Source organism: Mytilus californianus, unplaced genomic scaffold (genome assembly GCF_021869535.1).
Source record: "Mytilus californianus isolate M0D057914Y unplaced genomic scaffold, xbMytCali1.0.p SCAF_5, whole genome shotgun sequence".
Classification (NCBI taxonomy): domain Eukaryota; kingdom Metazoa; phylum Mollusca; class Bivalvia; order Mytilida; family Mytilidae; genus Mytilus; species Mytilus californianus.
Window position 1 is genome coordinate 74,725,224 of NW_026262701.1, and position 20,068 is coordinate 74,745,291.

Consider the following 20,068-nt stretch of genomic DNA (forward strand, 5'->3'; position numbering starts at 1 on the left):
AGTTTACTTAAAAGGCCCGACTTTACAAAATGTAATAAAATTCAAACGAGAAAACCAACAGACTGAATTATGCTAAATCAATAAACGAAGAATAAAAATGTAACAGGAGACAGCAACCGACGTATTACAAACTCCTGACTTGGAACAGGCACATGCAGAATATTATGAACTTGACAGACCATTTTATTGCAAGCAGTAAAGCATTGAAACTGTATATAATTTATGATATATGGTGATTAAACATAGGAATTGATAAGACCCCCTTTTTTTCTTTTTTGGAGGGGGGAATGCAATGTGTTAAGTTTTTTTTGTAATTTTCTGTGACATTTTAACATTTTTGCCAATTCAATGTTTACTTCTTCTTATCCATACGATCTTACATCACCAGCTGTTTATACGTTCTAAAATATATCAACGGCAGCACGTATAAACGACTTAAGTGTATGGAAACGAGTAGTTATTAATTTAATCAGTAGAGAAATTAAGGTAATTTACTAAAAATCTTAAACACCAAAAACAAAAAGAAGAGTGGAGTCCATACCCAAATTACCTGTTGAAAAGAGGCCCACTTGGTCCACTTGTTATAAAATGAGGAGTCATATGAGGACCGCGGCAAATCAATTTTCGTATTTAATTGTAACGGCAACTAGAAAAGTAAGAACTTCAATTTTATGTAGTTAACAATATACCCACGTGTAGTTGTCCACCATTTGTTTTATTCTTACACGACTTTGATATGGTTAACGCCAAAGAGACAACAATCCAACGACAAAAACACTCACATCAGAAACTTTTGTAATAGGAAATAGTTTTAATGAAGATCATATATATTTTGTTGACTTGTTGATGTAACATTGACAGTATATTCATTTTGATTACTAGGTTGAAGTAGATGTATGACGACCAAAGTGGGATATATAATATAAATAACACACTGAGCGGTTGATAGAGCATGTTATTACCCCGTGATAACATTGTTAACCGCGGCGAAGCTGAGTTTCACAATGTTTTGTCCAGGGGGTAACAACTTGCTTCATCACCATCATGTGCTATTAGAGTTATTATACTGAATGTTCTGTCATTACCATTTTGTATGTTTAAAGTTGAAAGTAATAAACTATGACTTCATGTACATAACAATGTTAGGGTATTTTTTTATGTTGACAGTCTAATAAGTTCATGTATTCATTATGTCTTCCCTTCTTCTTTCTTCGTATACAAAACCTTTTTCTATCTTTTGACATTGACAAAAACCATATAATGTTTGGAATTAAGTTGTATCAGATACGGTGTGTATCGATATAATATATTCTAATCATGACCGTGATGTGACCTTGAAATTTGAACTAACATTTCCTTATCGGTAACATAGCATTTTTTTATCCTTTGACATAGCTTTTTGATTTGGCACTTGGGTGTATTACCTCAAGACAATCTTACATTGAATTTTGACTGCAAATGTTAAATAATTGACTTTATAGGAATATTTCCATGCTTATCCTAAAACCATATTATATTCTTGCTTGCTACGGCAAGAACTTGCGCCTAAGGGTATTACTCCGGGTGGCATGCCCACCCACCTCATATGATCAATTGTTTAATTGTTATCTCAAAAGGGGTTACATGTACGATCTGCATCCGTAAATCATAGATATATGAGGGTGTGGAGGGAGTTTACAGAAAATAATGGCCACCAAAAAATGAAAAATAGACAAAATTGGCCAAAAAACTAAAGGATAGAGAATATTGGGATGTTAAAATATAAAGAATAAATGTTTAAAAATAAAGAATAAGGTAAAAAAAAATCCTGATTACAGAAATAAATGATTGACAGAATAACGAAATTGTGCGTTTTCTGCACATAAAATGTATTATTGATAATTGACCATAGACTGGTAGATCATTTGGTATAAAATGTCGAAATGATTGTAATCGGAACTTTTTTTATTGATCTTAGCCATGGGAATTCTATACATTCGTCAGCATCGGTATTTTCCCCCCGAAAACACCATCTTGCACGAATAGAAAATTCTCGGAGTATCATTTCGTCATCTTATGCAGTCGAAGATATTCCTACATCCTTCTTCTGCATTGTGTCAGTAATGATAACATATAACAACATCGATAAAACAGTTCGTGACAGAGTTCAGACCAGGATAACATTGACAATAAAAAGCACTGCAATAGAGGGGAATTGCAGACACCAGAATTCTCTTTGGCCAACATGATTCCTCCGTCTGAGTTTCAATAAATAAAAAAGCAACAAACGGACAAAGACGGATGCTCGAGGACGGATGATAATATTGTTTTTGATTTTTTTCTTTTAGGGGCGGGATACATTTTGATATTTGCAACAACAGTAAAACGCTGGTACAGGTATCAGATCGTATCTGTAGTAGTCGCATAAAGCATTATATATGACATTATATACCCCAATTAGGATGGTATCACTAAGTCTAAGTCTTGTCAGTCAGTCTCTAGTTATCACTAAGCCTTGTTAGTCAGTTTCTAGTTATTAGCGTTGTCATTGTTTCCCTTGACAAATTCCCTTGTTTGTCATTGTTCTTTTTGTCTCTGCATTTGTTTTCTTCTGGAATGACGCTTTTGTTTTTATCTTTTTTTCTTTATTTGATTTATAACTTCATTAGCTTCTTACTGATTCTTTTTGGAGAATTGTTTGTTATTAAATGACTTGAATGAAAGAGTACCTACCTTTCCGGAGCACCTGAGATCACCCCCGGTTTTTGTTGGTTTTTGTAAACTTGTTTGTTCTTTTGCTTGTTCTTTTGTTTTGTTTTGTTGCCATGCCATTGTCAGTTCGTTTCGATTTATGAGTTAGAATTCCCCTTTGGTAACTTGTGCCTTTCTATCATAATGATTATGAGGCACGGATTAACGGAAATCATTGTATTTAAGAATATCCTAATTTGTTGTTGGAAATCATGGTATTCTGCAATATTTCCGAACCCCAACAATCGATTTAGTACCTCCATTATTCCTGGAATCGAATTATGGAGGTCCTAAAATCTTTCAGTATATTCCGTGTTCGGGATTGTGGAGATCCTGAAATATTTCGGGAGGTCCTTTATGATTTATGGATATCCTGAATTTGAATTATGGAGGTCTTGAAATATTTGAGAATCTCCTCAAATGAATTAATAATTTTGACCAAATCGGCGTCTCATAAATGAATCATGTGCATAACATTTTTTTTCGCAACCAATAAATATTAAGTTTATTTTGATCTTCTCCCAAACAATTGATTGATATTTTTGTGAACAGTTCGACCATCAAGGATAAAATCCCGTTTAGGTGATCGAATTTTTATTTTCAGAACAACGATAACTATATAAATTGCCACTGCATTCTTGTCTTAGTGGTTCTTGATCTTTATTCAGTGATGTAAATTGATACAGTTTTGCGATCTCTAGATAACTTTCAGATTCCAGAGTTCTCTAATGCTGGTTTACTACTGTCTCTGTTATAAAACTAACCTAGTTTCTCAGCTTCCGCTTCTCAATACTAGTACTTTATATCACAAACCAAATATGATAAAATATCCCTAACTGCTTATGCTTATCCCAGATAGAGAAAACTGGACTAAAAAATAAAGAATACAGAAATGAAGACTCCCCTCCCCACTCATAATCCAGACCCTCTTATAAATTCTTAACTGCGAATATTGAACTTATCTAGTGCATCACTTGTTTCCCCTTTTGGAATATGAATCGCCCCTATATCGTAAATAGTAAAAACATATTCATATACGCAAATTCCTGCTAAGTTTTCCAAGAAATAAATTCAGGTTTACCGTGGTTGTCTTTCTGTTTGTATTGCTCTATATTTTACAATAAGGTTGAGGGGCAATGTATTACAGTATTGCTTATTTTTTTATTTTTTGTTTTGCCAGGGTAAATTTTTTATTTGTTGATATAACGCCGCAGCAGTGTTCACCAATGCGATGCTAAGGGCGTACAGTCTTGAACTACATGTAGCTTTGAGTTCAGAGTTTTTAGTCACATCTTGAAATCATAATGTGACTTTGAGACGAAGAACAACACTGAGAGCTTTCAGGTTCCAGAAGGAATACAGGAGAAAACTTACAATGACAATTGCGAGTAATTAGGAATTTCACTCGAACTTGTAGTTTTCGTATGAAAAACAGCAATTTTGTAATTTAACAACTTGGATTGTACATTTTTGTAAGGTTTAATTCTGTTGGACCTTATTTTTCTCTTATTTCTCACTTTGTTTTATGTTTTGCATGGCAATCATGTACAATTTTGAAGTAAATATATTTTACATCTTCACATTACAATTTACAAACCTATAAGATTGTATTACGTTCTAATAATTGGTTAAGATTGTGATGAAGTGTCATAAATTGTTATAAGGGGTTAGAAGGAAATGCAGAAACAAAATGGGAACCCCTAAATAAAGCAACAGCACGGTCCATGCTTTGGTAAGAGAAACCAAAAAAAGAAGTTGGACTAAAAACTAAATTGGAGGTGCACAATGGCATTATTAGGTATATTTTCTGAGAACGTTAAGTAACGATTAGGGAATTACAACAAATGTAGGGAGAGAAGGAGATACAAATGTGTACTCTAGTCTCATATTGTGCAGATATGACGAAGTCCATGTCACCCAAAAGTAAATCCATTTCATATGAATAAATAAAATAGGAGATGCACAAGTATATTATGTGAGTAAGTTTCTATGAGTGTTTCGTTATATTCTGTCAAGCGGTTTAGGAGCAGTTTCTGATACAAGACTGGGACCAAAAAAAGAACGAACGAACAAACAAACAAACGAACGAACGAACGAACGGACGAAAAAGCGAACTGACTGACTCCCCAATCAATATAATCCCCCCACTTTAGAAAATGGGAGGTACAATAATAATAATTAAGATAATAATAACAGAGGATTGACAAAATTGATCAGCAAATGGATGCGATGTTTTGTCGGGTCTTTAACACTTGTGATATGATATGGCTTTTTTTTCACATTATTGAAGGTCGTACGGTGACTCACAGATGCTACAATCTACGTCAATAAGTCTCTAGCGGATATTTGTCATTGGCAATCATACCATATCTTTTTATTTGTATATAAACGTAGGAGGGTAGTAGATATAATAATGTGCAAGAGTATGCATGTTATTGTTTTACACTAGTCATTTTTTGGGCCCTTTATAGCTTGCCAAGGCTCAGTGTTGAAGGCAATACTTTGACCTATAATTGTTAACTTTTTATACATTGTGACTTGGGTGGAGAGTTGTCTCATTGACATTCATACCACATTTTCTTATCTAAATTTACATATCATCTTATGAGCAGTTTCTCGATGACTCAGAAGATGTTTTGTTTAACCCAGACTTAAATTGGTGATTTGCGAAGTTTAAGTGGAATTTATCTATGGAACATAAGATAGTATCGTTATGAATATGCACGTAATATTTGCTGCTGCACGATAGTCATAATTCCTTATAATCTACGATTTCTACCCTATAGCTTGATATAGCTGGCGCCCTAACTGTTTAGATAAAAGGAGTCGTTTTCCTTTTCATCCTTTATCTCTGATTTTAACAGTATTGATATGGACCGCGCTGAAGTACGTCCATTATTCATTTTTCATTATTCAAAATTCAATAATGAATAATGAAATAGTTCATTATAATTCATTATTCAACGTTTAGAAATAAATAATGAATAATGAAATAGTTCATGTTTCAGTATTCAAGTTGAAGAGTGAATAATGAAATAGGTCTTTTAATTATTATTTGACTGTGACACTATCCCGTATTTCTGATTTTGCCATTTTTTTATGTCAATTTAAATATTTTCAAATTGATATCAGAAAAAAAAAAACAATACACTCTTTGAATTTTATCTTTAATTTATTTATTTAGTTTCGGAGGTTAAACAAGTGGATTTACCCAACTATATTTAACGGAAATTCCGTGTTTTAATGTTATGGAGGACCTTAAAGCCAAAATAGGCTTGAAAATTTTGAAATAGCCAATTTTGTTTAATGGAATGGACATTTTGAATAATGGAGTGGACTGTTAAGACCCTTCATCCCCTAATTACAGAGAAACCTTATACCCCATTCGAAAGCTTATCGATAGAGGAACAAAAGGTATATAATCAATATGTGCCGCAATGCCGATTAGAGGGGTTACGGAGGACCTTTAAGCCAAAATAGGGGTTAAAATTTTGAAATAGCCAATTTTGAATAATGGAATGGACTGCTGCGAGCCTTCAGCCCCTAAATACCGAGAAACCTTATACACCATTCGAAAGCTTATCGATAGAGGAACAAAGGTTTATATACAATATGTGCCGCGATGCCGATTAGAGTGGTTACGGAGGACCTAAAAGCCAAAATAGGCGTGAAAATTTTGAAATAGCCAATTTTGAATAATGGAATGGACATTTTGAATAATGGACTGGACTGTTAAGACCCTACATCCCCTAATTACAGAGAAACCTTATACCCCATTCGAAAGCTTATCGATAGAGGAACAAAAGGTATATAATCAATATGTGCCGCAATGCTGATTAGAGGGGTTACGGAGGACCTTAAAGCCAAAATAGGGGTGAAAATTTTGAAATAGCCAATTTTGAATAATGGAATGGACTGCTGCGAGCCTTCAGCCCCTAATTACCGAGAAACCTTAAACACCATTCGAAAGCTTATCGATAGATGAACAAAAGGTTTATAAACAATATGTGCCGCGATGCCGATTAGAGCGGTTATGGAAGTCCTAAAAGCCAAAATAGGCGTGAAAATTTTGAAATAGCCAATTTTGAATAATGGAATGGACATTTTGAATTTTAAGATTAATTCCTTACATCAATCATTTGTATACATTTTATTCGATCAAGCAATATCAACTCGTGCTAATATCTGGATACCATTTTTATACGACCGCAAAATTGTATCGGTCTTTTGATGTTTTGCCATTGTCAGCGTCAGGGTCGTCGTCGTGGTTATCGTCCGAAGATATTTGGTTACCAGACAATAACTTCATTATAAGTGTATGGATCTCTATGAAAATGTACCACAAGGTTCCATACCACAAAAGAAAGGTTGGGATTGATTTTGGTGGTAATTGTCCCTACTGTTTAGGAATTAGCGGCCAAAATGGAGCCAAAACAAGAATATTTCTCGTCTCGGGAAAATTACTTGTGTACAAGTGTATGGATATCTATAAAATTTTACCAAAAGGTTGCATACCTCAAAAGGAAGGTCGGGATTGACTTTAAGGGTTATTGTCCGGACTGTTTAAAAATTAAGGACCAAAAAGGAGCCAAAACAATACTTTTATAATACTTTGTATAAATTGTTTGTTTCTTGATCAATTTCAATGGGGTGTAATTCAATTTTTGAAATGTCGGGGTTCTTTAATATGCCGAATCTAACCGTGTTTTCAGATTTTGGATTTTGGGCCCCGTTTTTAAATTGGTTCACATTGAGGTCCAAAGTGTCAAAAATTAAACTTAGTTTGATTTCAACAAAAATTGAAATCTTGGGATTCTTTGATATGATGAATCTAACTGAGTAATTTACATTTTTAATTCTGGGCCAGGTTTTCAAATTGGTCCACATTAAGGTCAAAAAGGTCCAAAATTAAATTTAAATTAACAAAAATCGAACCCAAGATTAACAAATTGGTCCACATTGAGGTCCATAATTAAATTTAAGTTAACAAAAATCGAATTCAAGGTTATCAAATTGGTCCACATTGAGGTCCAAAGGGTCAAAAATTAAACTTCGTTTGATTTCATCACAAATTCAATTCTCGGAGTTCTTTCATATCTGAATCTAACCATGTATTTAGATTTTGGATATTGGATCATAATAGGAAATGTCCAATTTCAATTTTTTAAGTTCTTAGTCAACATTCATTCTGTGTAAGAAACCTATGGTATGTCCAATTTTCAATCCGAATCCAAATTCAGAGCTGTATAGCACAATTAATAGAAATTGTTAGTAGATTCATAGTTAAAAATACATATAGCATCAAATTTTAATTTTAGAAATTATGTTTAAATATAGTTTGAAATTTATTGTTCATTATTAGATATTTTGAAAACTAATCAAAGGTGAGTTTTATAGATTTTTTTTAAGACAGTGTATTAATGATAAATATCATTTTGGATTTTTTTCTTCATTTTTTTGGTAATTTGTATGAAGAACTTCGTGTTATGTGTGTTTGTTATTCTGTATAAATTAATTTTCAGAATGCTATCTATATATATATATATTTCAAGATTTGTATAGTTTAATCTAAGTAGACTGATATATGATTCATTCAACATCACAATCATATTTACTGATGAAGGATATCTGTTATCCGAAATATTTATAAATAATTACATTTATAGTTCCTTTTTTTGTTATTGGTGTTGTTGTGTACACTTTTTAGGCGTTTATATATATATATATATATATATATATATATATATATATATATATATTATGAAGCAAACTCCTTTAAAAACTATGCTAATATTGTCTATTAATAAGTAGATAAATTAAATTATTGGTGTACTTGGATATGCTGAATTTAACCGTGTATTTAGATTTTGAATATTACCATAATAGATAAAAGTTCAATTTTAAATTTTTCAGTTCTCTGACTTCATTTACTCTGTTTCATAAACTTATGCTGTGTCAAATATTTTTAAATCACAATCCAAATTCAGAGCTTTATCAAGCTTAGAAGTAGTACTTAGTATCCATAATTGCCCCAATTGTTCAGGGTTCGACTTCTGCGGTCGTATGAAGGTCCGTCCCGCAGAACATTTTCTTAAATTATGTTCATCTTTGAGTAACATTACACGGTGACTATACCTTTATTCTATTGACCCCAAAATCAACAGGCTTACACAATTGTCACAGTTGTTTTTGAAGAGTCAATGCCTTTACATACATGATTATTCAATAAAAAAGGCACGTGGACATCCACAAATATTCCCTTACAATGCCAGAAAATGACAAACCTGCTTCAGATTATCTTCAGATAGTACTGTTCGGTCATCAGTGAACGGAAGAAATTTTCTCTCTCCTTTTCACATGATATTCCTTGAAAAACCCAAGCCTCGTATATTTGTAATATGAACAAAACCGAAATATGGTATTCAATATGTAGGGCAAACTTGAATTGATTTTTTTTAAACGAACACAAAAACATCTATAGCGCTTCCGAAGACCTAAGAAATTCAAAAGTTTTATTTGCCAACATTCAGAAAAACACAAACACAAACTTAAATTATTAAAATTCCAACCACTTCAAACCGACCGGAAATAACCAAGACAAGCACATTAACAATTTGAGGATATCCGTAAAATTTGCGAACTGTCTTGGATTAAACGACTACAGACATCATATCCCCTAGGTGTTAATGACAGTATCATTAGCCAAGGGAACATATCTTAAACTTCCTGTATTGATATCATGACTGTTGTTGATAAAAGACAACGCAACCAATCGTCTCATGGCGATCGCATTAACCACAATCAACGAAATAATCATTGTTCTAATTTTACAATTAATTATTCCTTACCTACATTTAAAAACAATTGAAGACCTCAATTATTTTGCAAACTGGGTCAAATGCCAATTAGTAAATTTCACAATATTTATAACGAGTGTGATACAACATTGTTTTTCAGTCCAAAATATGATGTACACGTATCATAACAGCTTTCTGTTACCATAGACTGTTCCCTCGAATTGACAAATCTGAAGATCATATAAGATATTTTCTAAAAAAAAAAAATACATCAACATTAATTTGTATGCTAGTATTTTTAATTACTACCGTTCAAAACCTTCATATTTTGATAACATAGAACCACCTTTAATTTCTAATACGTATACAAAAACCAGTTAAAAGTTTATTTCTTAATTATATGGCAGTTACATAAGACGTCAGTATAGACGTCTTATGAGAGTGTAAAACATCGAAATTTAGATATCATCACTTTGGCCATGTATTTAAAGGGGACCTTTACATCGTTCAGGACTGAGAGGTTATAAATTTTCTAAAAAAATTACCAATATATCGTCCATCGTCGAAAATAAATTGGAAAGTATGTCATTAGGTCATTAGAGATACTCTTTCATGCTATTGTAAAAATTGGTGTAGAAAAGAGAAATCTGACAAAAATCACTTGATTCCTATTTCAATATCAAAATGTCTGAATATTGTTGATATCCGCATATCACATTTCGAAAATAATTTAGAAATAAATAAAAAAAAGGAGATTATACACCCATTTCTAGGACTAAAAACAAAATTTAAGTACTGTAAAAGCGTTTTGTGTTCGTACCGGTCGACAACTACCTGTCGATACCTATATTTTGGCATTGCATAAGGTCATGTTTTTCTCTGACTGTTAATGACGTCTTTACACTAAATCCATTTGACGATTGATGTGAACTGATTGATAATGTAGTCTTAGATACTTTTTTTTTTAATTTTTAATTAGTTGTTATTGGCTTTGAACTAGCTGTCAATAATGAGTATTCTCAGATCTTTACTTAGTGTCTTTTTTTTTGTGGGATGTATAGATACGCTGCCACGTCCGTTCTATGTTAGATGTTTTCTGGTGTGTATCGTTCTGATGAGATGAGCCCTTTTCAACTGATTTTTTAAAGTTTGTTCTTATGTTGTATTGTTACACCACTGTCCCAAGGGATTGTTTGGCGCCAACAAACTATATAGTTTAACCCCGTTCTATATGTGCCTGACCGAAGTTAGGAGCCTGTGGTTGTCGTTGGTTTATGTATGTCATATCTGTTGTTCGTAAATTGTTTGGTTATAAATTAGGCCGTTAGTTTTTTCAATTGATTTGTTTTACGTTTTTCGTGTCGGGGCCTTTTATAGCCGACTATACGGTATGGGTTTTTCTCATTGTTGAAGGCCAAACGGTAGCCAATAATTGCTTACATCCATCCATTTGAACTTTGGTGGATAATTGTCTCATTGGCAATCATACCACATCTCCTTATTTTTATAAAGCAGCCAACAATGTGGTGATGGTATGACGTAAATACTACACGGAAGTCCTTAAGAATGAAATTACTCATTCAACTACATTCAAGGCCGTGCGCTTCACACAGAGTCAAATACAGAATAATCATGTCACTAACACCGGTCAGCTTAAGTTCTCCTCTGAAAATTTGAAAGTCCCTACTATGTATTGGCATCCTTAACTACACAAAAACCCGGTCATATTTCGTTTCCTCCCAGCTTCAAGTAAATGTTCTACCGCTAATCTGTCTCGGCTTTTAACTAGTTCCCTTACTTCTATTAAAAAACTGGTTAATAATTTTTATGATAAAGCATATGAAAATAATGGAATAAACTATTTTGAAGTGTCATTAACTACTAGTATTTGGATGTTTCGATAAATTACGTGCTTTTGATTGTCCGTTCAATTCGGTTGACACTTGATTTTTCAACTCTATACATTACACTATCACATAATCGTATCGTAATTGGAGTTTTTTTTTTATCAAACAGACGCTCTCTAATGTATTAAAACGGTCCTTTAACAAATCTGGTTGCAGATTTGTTAGATTTTTTTGCTAAAACTCATATGAAGTCTTCTTCTTTAATGAAAACAGGAAATATGCTTCTTTCCAGTATTTTTTTTTACTGGGCCCGACTTGGTAGTGTTACATCTTACAAAGTCTACCCGAACTGTTTTACAAAGAATTCCGCTCAAACCGGTGATAGGGGCTGTCTTAAACTTGCAGTGAGGGGAGAGTTTTGTTTTTCTTTTTGTTCGATTTTGAATGCCTAACTACTTTGAGATGAAGAACAGCAATAAAAGCGCTGTTCCATTGATTTTTGTGTTTGCGGTTTTTTTTGGTTTTTTTTTGCTGTGCATGTTCTGATTTTTTGTCATGGATGGATAACCCATATCTCTTGAATTTCTATTAGATATACTTGCTGGAACTGTGATGAGATGATTAAAGCTTTAAATTTAATTTTCTCCTTGACAACATATAAATATGTACGTTTCGGCAATACAGTTTATCGACAGGTTGTAGGTATTCCGATGGTAACAAATTGCGCCTCTTTAATAGCAGACTTGTTATTGCACTGTTATGAATCACGGTTTATAGGTAAACTCCGTCTAAATTACATTTAATTGATAAATCTAAAAACACTTACAGCAACATTGATGATATTTTTGCTTTAAATAATCATCAATTTTCGAATTTTACTGCCGGAATTTACCCAAAAGAAATAAGTTTAAATAAATCCAATACAGACAACAATACTTTTCCTTTTTCTAGATTTGGATATTTCAGTTTCACACGGGAAACTCTATACAAAAAATTTCGACAAAAGAGACGATTTTTCGTTCCTGATTGTTTATTTTACCTTTATGACAATGGTGTTCTTTCCGCCCCTTTTTACGGTGTGTATATGTCACAACTTGTTCGTTATGCCGGTGTCTGTAGTCGCGTTTTAGATTTCAATGAACACAATTTATGCATAACTGATGAATTTTAAAGTCAGGGATTTCGTTACAAAAAAAAAATAAAATAAAATAAAACCTTTACCAAATTCTTTCATTATAGATACAAATATTTAGTTTTGAAGTTTGGCTGTACCTGTAGAGTTCTAAAGCGGAATATCACATCTAATTTTTACGGCGATGTTATTTATACAGGCCGTAAATTTAGATACGATCCATGTAAAGTAATTGACCCGTTGAATAAACGTTATCAATTAACCGCAGTAGTAAAACATTTAAATATTGCTTTTATTGGTATTAAATTATCAACATTGATTTTGTTTTTTGAAAAATTAAAAAAATAAATAAATATATATTGCTGTATATGATCCAGTCGATACTGTTAACTTATATTTGGGCATTGCACAAGGTCATAGAATTGAGAATGGATACGGGGAATGTGTCAAAGAGACAACAATCCGACCAAAGAGCAGAAAACAGTCCAAGGCCACCAATTTGTCTTCAACACAGTGAGAAAATTCCGCACCCGGAGGCGGACTTCAGCTGACCCCTAAACAATAATGTATACATGCATTTCTCAAACTGTTTATGACGTCTTTACACTAAATCTGTTGGATGAATGATCGATATTGTAGTCTTGGATAACATGATTTATTTATTACTTTCACATTTTTCATGTCGACCATTCGGTATGGGTTTTTCTCATTGTTGAAGGCCGTACGGTTGCCTATAATTGCGACCATCCATTTCATTTGAACTTTGGTTGGTGGTTGTCTCATTTGCAAACATACCACATCTCCTTATTCATATATAACTTCCCTTCCCAATTCGATATATCCAGGGAATCCCATATATGTAAATGTTTCATTCAAATCATGCAATACAGAAATCAAGTTACAATAATCCTACAACCATTTTTGGAAGACAAAAACAAACAATTTACTATATACCTTTTGTTCCTCTATCGACAAGCTTTCGAATGGTGTATAAGGTTTCTCTGTAATAAGGGGCTGAAGGGTATTAACAGTCCATTCCATTATTCAAAATGTCCATTCCATTATTCAAAATTGGCTATTTCAAAATTTTCACGCCTATTTGGCTTTTAGGTCCTCCGTAACCTCTCTAATCGGCATCGCGGCACATATTGTTTATATACCTTTTGTTTCTCTATCGATAAACTTTCGAATGGTGCAAAAGGTTTCTCTGTAATTAGGGGATGAAGGGTATTAACAGTCCATTCCATTATTCAAAATTGGCTTTTTAAAAATGTTCACGCCTATTTGGCTTTTAGGTCCTCCGTAACCTCTCTAATCGGCATCGCTGCACATATTGTTTATATACCTTTTGTTCCTCTATCGATAAACTTTCGAATGGTGCATAAGGTTTCTTTGTAATTAGGGGATTAAGGGTATTAACAGTCCATTCCATTATTCAAAATGTCCATTCCATTATTCAAAATGTCCATTCCATTATTCAAAATTGGCTATTTCAAAATTTTCACGCCTATTTTGGCTTTTAGATCATCCGTAACCTCTCTAATCGCCATCACTGCACATATTGTTTATAAACCCTTTGTTCCTCTATTGATAAGCTTTCGAATGCGTATAAGGTTTCTCTGTAGGGTCTTTACAGTCCATTCCATTATTCAAAATGTCCATTCCATTATTCAAAATTGGCTATTTCAAAATTTTCACGCCTATTTTTGACTTTGAGGTCATCAGTTACCCCTCTAATGGGCATTGCGGCACATACTGATTAAATACATTTTGTTTCTCTATCGATAAGCTTTCGAATGGTATATAAGGTTTCTCTGTAGGATCTAAACATTCCTTTCCATTATTCAAAATGTCCATTCCATTATTCCAAATTTGCTATTTCAAAATGTTTACGCCTATTTTGGCTCTTAGGTCCTTCATAACATTTTAAAACACGGAATTTCCGTTAAAAATATTTGGGGAAACCCACTAGTTCAACATCTGAAACTAAAAAAAATGATTTAAAGATAAAAAATTCAAAGAGTGTATTGGTTTTTTTTATATCAATTTGAAAATATGTAAATTGACATAAAAAATGGCAAATCAAGAAATTCGGGATAGTGTCAAATAATAATTAAATGATCTATTTAATTATTCACTTTTCAACTTGAATACTGAAACATGAACTATTTCATTATTTATTATTCATTACTAAACGTTGAATAATGAAAAATTAACTATTTCATTATTCATTATTAAATTTTGAATAATGAAAAATGAATAATGGACGTACTTCAGCGCAGTTTGATATGGTAATAGAACAGGCTATTTTTCAGTAGTAATTTCCCTTACTAATACGGTAAGGTAATACATGTAACATATATATATTTTTACCATCTTTATTGAAATATGTGTGACTGAATAATTTGAACTTTTTATCGTTTTAATACTAAAATTTAACAATTTTATTCCTCATTTACGATGAAAATAAGATAATTTGGAGGTCTTTGTTTCATCTATCACCGTATCTTGATTTAAAAGTCCAGTGATATATTCTGTCTACAGCCCATAAAGTATACAAGCAACGATAGTATGCGGAATAATGCCGGTAATGCTAATGCATATTTAAATGTACATGATCTTTGATTCTAGCTGAATACTACCACGTACGTGTGTAATGTTGACACCTCATGTTATTTCTTCAGTGTTCAGGAAAAAATTGCCAAACCAAAATACGTCTTTAAATATTAGGTAAAAAATTTGCTTAGTGTCAATTAATAACATGACTGTGTTATTGTTGTTGATATTGACATGGATATGTCTAATTCAGTTACATATAACAAAACGCTCACCGCGAGTACGGAGAGACGAGTGATATAAATTAACTGAACAACGATGAGACAAAGAAGGTAGTAAAACAGTATCCAAGGAGAAATCTAAAACAAATGTCTTGCTGCATGATTAAGGCGCCGACCATTCATATTTTGTTTGTTTGTTGGATGGGTAGTGTTCTCGAAACACACATTTGTTCGATTTAATTTAAAACGTTTTTTTTTTCAATAACGTACAGAAACAGAACGGTTTTATTTAAACACAATGTCGTATCCGTCATAAACATGTTATTGTAGTTTCTATTAGACTTACCAAATAAAACATACAAATGTATGCATATGTTTCTTGTTGCAATTGCCATATAAGGAATAGAGAATGAAGGAGCGCTATCTTATAAACTAGAGCAGAGAAAAAGTGGTGCTTAAATATAAAATTATTATAGAGAAATATTGCTTACAAACCAAAGAATAAATCACAGAAATGAAGCCTACCTCCACCCCCCCCCCCCCCCACCCCCCCCCCCCCCCACTTCCCCTTCCTCCCCAAAAAAATAAAGCCTCCAACCAAACCATCCATGATCATGTTCAGATATCTGAACAATTAAAAAAAAACCATGGTGCCCCATCCCTCCCCAGCTCCTGCATGTACCATTGTAATATAATAATAAAGAGACAACTATCACCAAAGTTAAAATGAAGTGGATGCAAGCAATCATATGCAACCATACGGCCTTCAATAATGACAAAAATCAATACCGTGTGGTCGGCTATAAAAGGCCCCGACATGAAAAAACAATTCAATTGAGAAAACTAACGGCCTAATTTATAACTAAACAATTTACCTTTTAAATCACCTTTAATCCAATTAATGGCATGTGTACAGTGTACAGTTGACATCTTTTCAATCACCATTAAAACATGGAAGTAAAATGAAATATATATAATACTTCCATAATTAAACTAAGTGCGGCTGAGGACATTATATTTTTATGTTTTACAACAAAACTGACATATTAGCACGACCCCGCTTGCATATTTTTATATAAGACACAGAAGGAAAATAAAAGCATATACGCCTCCACAGGAATTTATTCACGATCTGTTTTCCCGAAAGAGTTAAAAGTAAACAAAGTTTCGTAAAAGCCGAGCACTATGAGTTTTAAGGTTTCTAACGGTTATTTCGAAAATTGCGATAATTTCTAACACTAGGGGGGTGTTTAACGTCCTTGACTACCAATGATCGTCTCGCACGATCGGTCATTTCTAACACAGCATTTTCGAATAGAATAGAATATAATACATAAGGAGATGTGGTATGATTGCCAATGAGATAACTATCCACCACAGCTAAATACCGAAGTGGATGTAAGCAATTATAGTCAACCGTACTGCCTTCAACAATGAGAAAACCCCATACTTTATGGTCGGCTATAAACGGCCCCGACATGAAAAATATGAAACGATTTAATTGAGAAAACTTACGGCCTAATTTATAACAAAACAATTTACGACCAACGACAACCATTGAACTACAAGCTCCTGACTTTTGACAGGCACATATAGGATTCTTTGTACTCTGGTGAAAGAAAAATAATATTACTAATTTCATTGATAAATAATTTCAAATAGAGTAAATAACATCGTCTATCTGACTTATATTCCTCTTATAGTCCGCGTATTTATAGGCCGAGTTTGTTTAAGGCCGAGTTATTCAGCAGCGAAAGTTCCGACGGCGGCGCCATCTGTTATCATAATATACAAAATACGAAAGTACATGTCACAAATGTACCATGTAGCAATAAATGAAGGAAAATCAAAATCAGATATTTGAATTACATAGTTCTAATTGCAATTCTCAAACATTCAATTGTCAAATTGCACTGTAACAAATTACGAATTGCAAAGTTGGAATTTTAAAATTACCGAGTTACATACATACAATTTAAGAATTGCAAAGTTGGAATTATGACACCTTTGACTTTCCATACTAGGCCAGCTTTAACTTATATAAACTCTACAACAACAAAAAACTTACCACTCGTTATCATGTCTCTTAATGGAGAACTATTGTGTTACTGTAAATTCTTCTCGTTGTTGTTATTGGCTTTCTTATTCTTCTCATATACAAGCTTGTTTTTTTGCTATAGTCTGGGGATTTCAGTTATTTTTGCTAACAAAACTATTTCCATATCTCATGCATTTTAGGATCCAAGTCAGAAGTTGTAAAATTTTATATCTGAATATTTTTCGTTATTTGGAAAGTTTACTGTTTCTGGTAAGTCTTGATTGTTTCTGTTAAAGACGTGAGGCTCCGTTCTCCTGTATATGTTTCGCTCACGGGGTAAACATTGGAAAAATGTCGAAACTTAATGAATTTGTATATATTGCATAGTCCTAATTATATACTTAAAACAGATTTCCATTCATAAAATAGTTATTTTGCACTAAACATTGCTGTTCCATGCCCTTTTGAAACAGTGTTGCAAATCTTATTTGTTTTAGTAAAATTGTATTTCGAATGACATCGCTGAACAACATAGATGAGTTTGTTTCCAAAATACCATTCATATTTTCCTTCTGACAGATGTTTGTTTCTTCTGGAAAAATACTAGTCATGATATATTTAAATGACAGTCCCGAGTAATCTGAAGATGTTCATTTGGGGTTAAATGTTCAGAAATGCGCAATAATGTATGTTTTTAAATACTTAAAGTATAAACATATTAAGCTATGATGATACTGATTATTGAAATAAGATTAAAAGACATTAAAAATGTCCCTAGCGTGGAATAAGTTCGGGGTAAATTGGTCATATTTCTTAATTTCCTTATTTCAATTCAGAGTTATAAATTGTTTAGATAGCTGTCTATTGTTGCCGACCATATGACTCCAGTACTGTACCGTTATCTTTTTCGTAAGGTTGCTGTCTAATTGTCGTACATCCACGTCTCCTTTTTCTCCATATGAATATGAAATGAATAAAACATATGAATATGAAATGAATAAAACATACATGTAGTAAGTAGATTTAGTGGATCAACGCGTTTCTTGTACAGAAAATATAACTGTTCATAGAATCTGCTGTCAGTGGTTGACCTGTTGTTATTTTTCCGTGTTCGTTTTTTTTTTTTATATTTTGTTTTAGTTCATTCTTGGCGACGGGATGTTTTATCCTTTTATTGTTCTTTTACATAAATCATCATGATATGTATGAAATATTAAAAAAAAAATTGTAATTGAACAGCATTATACATGTTATACGAAAACTAAACGATTACTTTAGAGAAAATAACAAAAAAAATGAAATTATATTAGACATCGAAAAGAGGAGACTCCGAGTAATCAATTTGGCGTACAGTCATGACAACACATTGGACATTAATTATTAATAGAGAGTTAATATATTAGACCTTGATTTTACTCGGAATGAACTACCCCTAAATGGATAAATTAATGTGTGTCCAATTTGCACACAACAACAGATGTTATTTTTTCTCTGATAAAGTTTTTAATCGAACTGCCTAAACAACATGACTTCAATAACTTTCATTTTGTTTGCGGGGCATTATTATCAATTATGACCGGGTCGACAATTTCCGATAAAATTTACGAAGTTTACCGAATTGTAACCACCACCATCACTATCATCAATCATCAGCAACAATCATCACCATCAGTCATCATCATCACTATCACTGATAATGTTGTGACCACTGCATATAATGTTCCGACAACTGCATATAATGTTGTGACCACTGCATATAATGTTGTGACCACTGCATATAATGTTGTGACCACTGCATATAATATTCCGACAACATCATATAATGTTGTGACCACTGCATATAATGTTGTGACCACTATATATAATGCTGTCACCACTGCATATAATGCTGTCACTACTGCATATAATGATGTGACCACTGCATATAATGATGATCATCAACATAAGGCAGTCATGGCGTTCCATATAAATGCTCTGTATACTTTAACGGTCGGGCTAGTTTTCAGTAGTTACCTCCTCTATTAATGCGATATAGTAAATACAATATATATATATATCAGTTTTGTACTATCCTCTTTGCAGTATATGTTCTTGTTTATTTTAAATTGTTAATCTATTTAATACTTAAATTTATTATTTGTAGTTCTTATCACAGATAAAAATTGAATAATTTGGCAGTCTTTGTTTACTGTATCACCTCATCTCATTTCATAAGTCAGTCGGTCTATTTTGTCTACATCTACAAAGCGTTTCAGTGCTGCTGTTGTTTAAATGAAAACGAGCTACGTTGAAATAAAAAAAGCTACCTTGACATATTTCAATTTCCATGGGTTTGAAACTCAAATTGATTGCATTGTCTAAATTCAAATGACATATAAAATGCCGTTTTTCTTCTTATTTTTATGTTATATCAGATATGAAAAACAAAAACACTTTCGTTTTTCATTTTTGTTTTTGAGATTTGAAAAACGAAAAACGAAAATACCTTCTTTTTATCTTTTTTGATTTCTTAAAACGAAAAACAAATGGACGCAAATATTCACGGACCTGTTTAGAATGTATTTTTAAATGTTCAGCATAATTTAGAAATGCTCAAGACACAATATTCCCAGGATTATCCCAAACATTTTCAGAATGTTATATGATGTCATACGTAGTGCTATGCTTAATAATAAATCACTTAACAAGTGTTTTGATTTACATTGTTCTTTTTGTTTAGTATATGATTTTTAAATGTCGTGCAGTAT

General features: G+C 32.6%; 1 protein-coding gene across 8 annotated transcripts in view; it reads left to right on the forward strand.

Annotated features, from left to right (window-relative positions):
• LOC127701418 (uncharacterized) overlaps positions 1 to 20,068 on the forward strand; it is a 305,234-nt gene that overhangs the window by 127,673 nt on the left and 157,493 nt on the right. The window lies entirely within an intron of this gene.